We start from the raw sequence: 5,644 nt of genomic DNA, 5'->3' as shown, positions 1-5,644 counted from the left end.
CTCTGTCCTTTCATTTTGCTTCATTCATTGATTTTCTTTAAAGATCCTGATGACAGACCTGGTTTGAGAGAACCAGCCAGATCTGTGAATGGGTCTGATGGAGGCCTGTCCTGCCTGGAAGACCTGGACACTGGTATAGGTGAGCCTGGTCAGTTTTCCACAGCATTCATGATCCCAGGTCACTGGTGAAAGAAATAAAAGGTTTGCATGCCTTTGCTTGCTTTTCAGTTCCAGGCTTGCTGTTGAGGGAAATCCAGGTGTCAAATACTAAAGCTAACTGTACCCCTGGAGGTGCTGGTACCAGGCAGAAAGGTTTTGCAAAGCTGATGACCCATATCCACTGGACTTAGGAAGGGCAGGACCAGCTTTAGGACCCTGAGCCAGAGCCAGAAGGAAGTGCAGAGACTAAATTGGTCGACTCTGGGAAAAGACTAAGGGCCAGAAACGTTGTGGGCCTTACTTCAGATCTCACTTGGAAATAGCAAAATAAAAAAGCTGATTTCCGGCTGGGTGTGGTGGCTCACACCTATAATGCCAGCACTTTGGGAGGCTGAGGCAGGCAGGTCATTGCAGGTGAGGCATTCAAGATCAGCCTGTCCAGCATGGTGAAAGCTCGTCTCTACTAAAAGTACAAAAAAAAAATTAGCAGGTTGTGGTGGCATGCACCTGTAATCCCAGCTACTCAGGAGGCTGAGGCAGGAGAATCATTTGAACCCAGAGGCAGAGGTTGCAGCGAGCCAAGATTTCGCCACTGCACTCAGCCTGGTGACAGAGCTAGACTCAGTCTCAATAAATAAATAAATAAATAAATAAATAAAAACCCTGATATTCTTGCATCTCCAGTTCCCTGTCCAGCACTCTCTGATCAGGGTAAGAGGGGCTCCAGCCCTGGGCCCTGCATTTTAGAAGGTCTTGCTCAGACACTGCCCCTCCCTGCAAGTAAGGAGTCTTGGGGAACAAAGGGCTGTGCCCAGTTGGAACCCACATGCCAGAGGACACTCTGGGTTCCCAGGACCCTGGGGTTCCCTGTCCAAACGCCCATGCTCACTTCTGAGGCCTCCTGGACCTCTCCCATCTTCCCTAGTGTGGACCACATGGCCAGTGGGTGCTCCAGCCCTGAAGGCTGCTTGGGGTACCTGGGTAGAGCTTGGCCACGTGGGCTGAGTGCCCGGTTTCTGTTTTTCTCCCAGTGCAGGAAAACATGAAGAATGGGGAAAGTAGCTGCCGCATGCCAATGCGAAACTCCGAGGAGTCTAGCCATTCTGATCTGGCCTTCCAGGTCATTAGGAGGCTCTGCCATCACGTGAAGAGGTATGACATATTTTATCTAGCGGTTTGTTAGCTTGCTTTAAAACTTTTAATATTTAGACATTTGGTTTGTGACCCTGCCAGGGAGAGTCTGCTGTCTGGAGAGCACACTGGTCTCCAGTGTGGGGAGAGAGAGCATTTTCCGGCTTTGCTGAGGAGGGTCTTCGGAAAAAAGAGTGAGTGGGCATCTCCTCGCACAGGTGCTTGGCTTGCTAGACCTAGGGTCATTCTCACATCACCTTTTCAGCTGAGGAAACTGAAAGTCTCAAGGTCACGCAGCTGGGAATATATGACCAAATGGCCTTCACCTTCCCCTAAATGATAAGTTTCAAATGACAAAATAAGGGGACAAGGAGAGATGGTTTTGTCTTTCTTCTGGGGGCACCTTCAGCACCTGCAGGCTTTCCTACCTGCGCATCTGCCCGGCCACTTTGTCCAGCCAGCCCAGGTGTGCAGGGGCTGTGTGTCTTTCCACCTGGCTGCTGCTACAGTCCAAACCTTCACTGTTGATTTGACTTCCTAGAAACAAGCCTGATTTGGGGGCTCTGGGGTGAGAATGCAGGAAATATTGGGATGTGGTTTCCCAGAAAGTCACACATCCCTTTAGCTTTCCCAGGAAGTGTCGAGTCCTTGCTAAGACGATTTCCTATGGAGGGAGACACTTGGTCTGCATGAGTTTCTGTTTAATTGTTTTAGAGAAAATGATCTGGACCAGAGGGAATGAACCGGGACCAGACCTCGACACTGCCCCAATTAAAGAACTTGAGAACACTGGTCCCATCTTCCCCTCTAATGTCCCCTCTTCCCATTGCCTCTCCCGGTGCCCTGGGCTCCACTTACAGGCCCCTGAGCAACCACTGTATTTTTGCACATGCTGCTTCCACCTAGGATGGATGCCTTTTCCCTCCTTTCTTCACCCCAGCAGCTTTCTCCTTCAGGTGCCAGCTTAGTCCCTGGCTCCTTGGGTCCCTCCCACTTGTCCCCCGGCTGTACCTTTTATGCCTCCTCCATACTTCCTAAGCTCCAGACTGTCCTTCTATAAACAGACTCTGTGTACCGTACTGTGGGCTGATTGCTACCTGTCTGTCTCTTGTCATTGCTGGCAAGCAATTTGTGGTAGGGATTACGTTTTATTCACCTCTCTGTTACAGTGTGCAGCTCGGACATGGAGGGCAGAAGTGCTCAGGAAGGATCTTCTGCATGCAGGAGCTTCCTCTCTCAAAAGGTGTTCTCCAATCATGAGCTTATTTGCTGTTTACATGCCTGAGGAGGACTGACCTTAGCAGCTATGATGACCTCATTTATCACTGTGGATAAGCACTTGGCCAGGGTCTCGGCCAGCACCCCGGGCCCAGCCTCCCGGTCTACTCGTTTCTGGGGGTGGGGGCATCTGCCCACTGTCCTGAACTTTTCTCTGCTTGGGTAGGGACAGGGAGCCCCAGCAGCACTTGTTCCAGGATGACCCAGCAAATTGCAAGGTGGCATTTGGCCTTTTTCTCAGCAATTGCCAGACTTTGTCCCAGGGTGAGGAGGAAGCCAATGGAAGAGCTGGGGTGAGGAGATCAAAGACCTTTCCAGAGACTCAGGCAGGGGCCCAAACCGAGGGCATTTCCAGGCGGGCACTGAGACCAGCCCCAGGGACACGCCAACGCAGTGCTGGGGCCAAGGGGAAAGGTTGGTTTCAAAACCACATGTGCGGCAGCCTCACCACTGAGTCATGCTTGTGAGGCCTGCTGGAGACCAAAGACAGGGGCTGCAAGCTCAAAACCCGCCTGGTTAGTGCTGACTCTATTGATTTCCTGGCCTTCCACTTCCAAACCTTCCTTGGATGGCTAAACTCCTTCTGGAAGACACACCTGTTTTTTATATTTGCCTGGTATACCCCACTTCTCTGAGTGACAGCACCCCAGAGATCCCCTTCTGCACTCTCACTCCATGTAATTAAGGTGAGGTTGGATTCTCTCCTCCCTGTCCCCCCAACCCCCCTACCCCCAGCACTAGGGACCCAGGCTCAGCCAATCAGAATATCTCTCATGCCCATCATAGGCTCTAGGATGGGAGCATGATGGAAGAGTGGCCACTGAGGCTTCAGTTCCAAGACTTTTGTGAGAAATGCTGGGGAAGAGAACCTCTCTTTTCCTATAGGGATTGCTCACTGTGCAAATATGCCAGCCTGGGGCAGCTGGGGCCTCCATGTGCACAGTGGAAAATCAGAGAATCAGGTCACCCCACAGGAAAGAAGGACCATAATGGGGTACTAGGCAGAGACCTAGCCTCCTGGCCATGCACCTCTGAGCTGTGTGGAATGATTCTTTTTTGCTTAAGCGTGCTTTCGTTTTCATTTCATTTATTTATTTATTTTGAGACACAGTCTTGCTCTGTTGTCCAGGCTGGAGTGCAGTGGTGTGATTTCAATCTCAGCTCACTGCAACCTCCGCCTCCCCGGTTCAAGTGATTCTTCTGCTTCAGCCTCCTGAGTAGCTGAAACTACAGGCATGCGCCACCACGCCAGGCTAATTTTTGTATTTTTAGTAGAGATAGGGTTTCACCATATTGGCCAGGCTGGTCTCTAACTCCTGACCTTGTGATCCACCCGCCTCAGCCTCCCAAAGTGCTGGGATTACAGGTGTGAGCCACCGCGCCCGGTGAAGCATGCTTTCAAGTGGGGTTTCTGTCAACTGCAAACAGAAGATTTCTGACTAATATTCCCTGGATAATATTTATTCTATCTTCCTCTCCATTCTTACTCTCTGCCATAGCTTAAGCCTTATCATCCACTTCCACATCTCCTACCTTAGATGATTTTAGCAGACTACCAACTCAGAATTACAATGGAATCACTGCAGTAGATGACTAACTGCTATTTGCATGCATGTTTTATTTGTGACTGTGACCTTACAAATGGATTTTCATGCCTCACTAATGAAGGCACCAAGCATCAGGGAGACAAGGGACTTGTGTGCTGCCAGTAAGTAGCAGAGCTAAGATTTGAACTCAGATCGTCTGACCCCAAAATGCATGCTCTTTCTCCGCAGCTCACTGTCATGTCTTGCTTCTTTCGACTCTAGGTACTGCCAACAAGAAGGCCCAATCATGATCCTCCCACAACAAGAGCAGATTGTGAGGTAAGAACACTTTGATCCCTTGGAGAACACAGAGCCATGAGTGTGGCCAGACTCTCTCAAATATCTTAGACTTCATGGCTATAAGGCACAAATTCTAGTTTTGGTTTATCCTTTTCCTCCTGCCCTCATCTGCCCTCCACTCCATTTCCAAGCTCATCTTTAATTTTGTTGCCATGATCTCATGGGCCAGGCTTGGGTGACATGCCTATCACTGAGCAATCTCTCAGGTCAGGGGATGCACTGTCCAATGCGGTTGCCTTAGGTCATATGCCCTGCCCTGCATCTCGGTCAGTCCCATTCAAGCCAGATGGACGGAAAGTGGGGAAGATGGTTCCCCAGAGGCAAATAAGGTGCTGTTACCAGGAAGGGTGGCCACTCCTTCTCACTCCCTTGCCTAAGACCTCAGCCACCCAAAGATCTATTTGGTTCTATAGCGTGGCAAGCTCTATGCTGAGCACTGGAAGGACAAAGAGAGATTGGGTATAGACTTCTCACTGATCCAGGTGATGAGGAGCTCACATCTGAGAGGATGTGACCATGGATGACCCACCAGAATGTCATGGGATCCAGCTACAGCCAAGGAAGCACAGAGCACCATGGGAGCGATTTGTTGTGCTTGGGGATGGGGAAGGGGACATGGGAGGAGCCATATTGAGAAGGTAACATGGGTATTTGGCTTCACAGAGTGTGGCAGCTTTCATCAGGAAGCGATGGTGGGGGAACAGCGTCTCTGGCGGAGGGAAGCAGCAGGTGCAGAGGTGCAGAGGTGTGAGGAATCTGTCACGTTCTGGGAAGGGAGTATGGTTGGGTGACAATGCAAGACAGAGAAAGCAAGGAGGGAAGGAGGGGCCTAGCCTGAGGAATAAAGAATAATAAAAGCAGGAAAACAATTGCTAAGAGTTTGGATACCTTTTTCTGGCCTTTCATCTAAGCTTTGCTAGCCAGCCCAAGAGAAAGCTGGCACTTCCCCTCCCCAAGCTTCCCTCGAAAGAGGAAGGGTTAATTCAGAACAAGACAAAGAAATGTCTGGGGACCTAAGTGTGAAAAGGAGAGACAGAGTCAGCCTGAAACCTGAAACTTGAGCAAATGAAGGGGGCTGGAGAGGAGAAGAGCAAGCCAAGGAAGGGACAAGTCAGTAGCTGAATCCAATAAAAACTGCCAGGTCTAGCCCTGCACTGGGCCTTGGGGCTACGGAGACAATAAGACAGGGC

At 50.4% G+C, this 5,644-nt stretch overlaps 1 long non-coding RNA gene across 1 annotated transcript; it reads left to right on the top strand.

Moving 5' to 3' along the window:
* Positions 1 to 1,177: 1,177 nt before the first annotated feature.
* Positions 1,178 to 5,325, top strand: LOC129059301 (uncharacterized). Its single transcript, XR_008525094.2, has 4 exons — positions 1,178 to 1,311; positions 1,393 to 1,484; positions 4,377 to 4,433; positions 4,868 to 5,325. It is a non-coding gene; the product is annotated as an uncharacterized LOC129059301 (long non-coding RNA).
* Positions 5,326 to 5,644: the final 319 nt, after the last annotated feature.

This window comes from Pongo abelii, chromosome 4, assembly GCF_028885655.2.
Source record: "Pongo abelii isolate AG06213 chromosome 4, NHGRI_mPonAbe1-v2.0_pri, whole genome shotgun sequence".
Lineage (NCBI taxonomy): Eukaryota > Metazoa > Chordata > Mammalia > Primates > Hominidae > Pongo > Pongo abelii.
The sequence above is the reverse complement of the archived record's forward strand: the minus strand, read 5'-3'. Positions and strand labels throughout refer to the sequence as shown.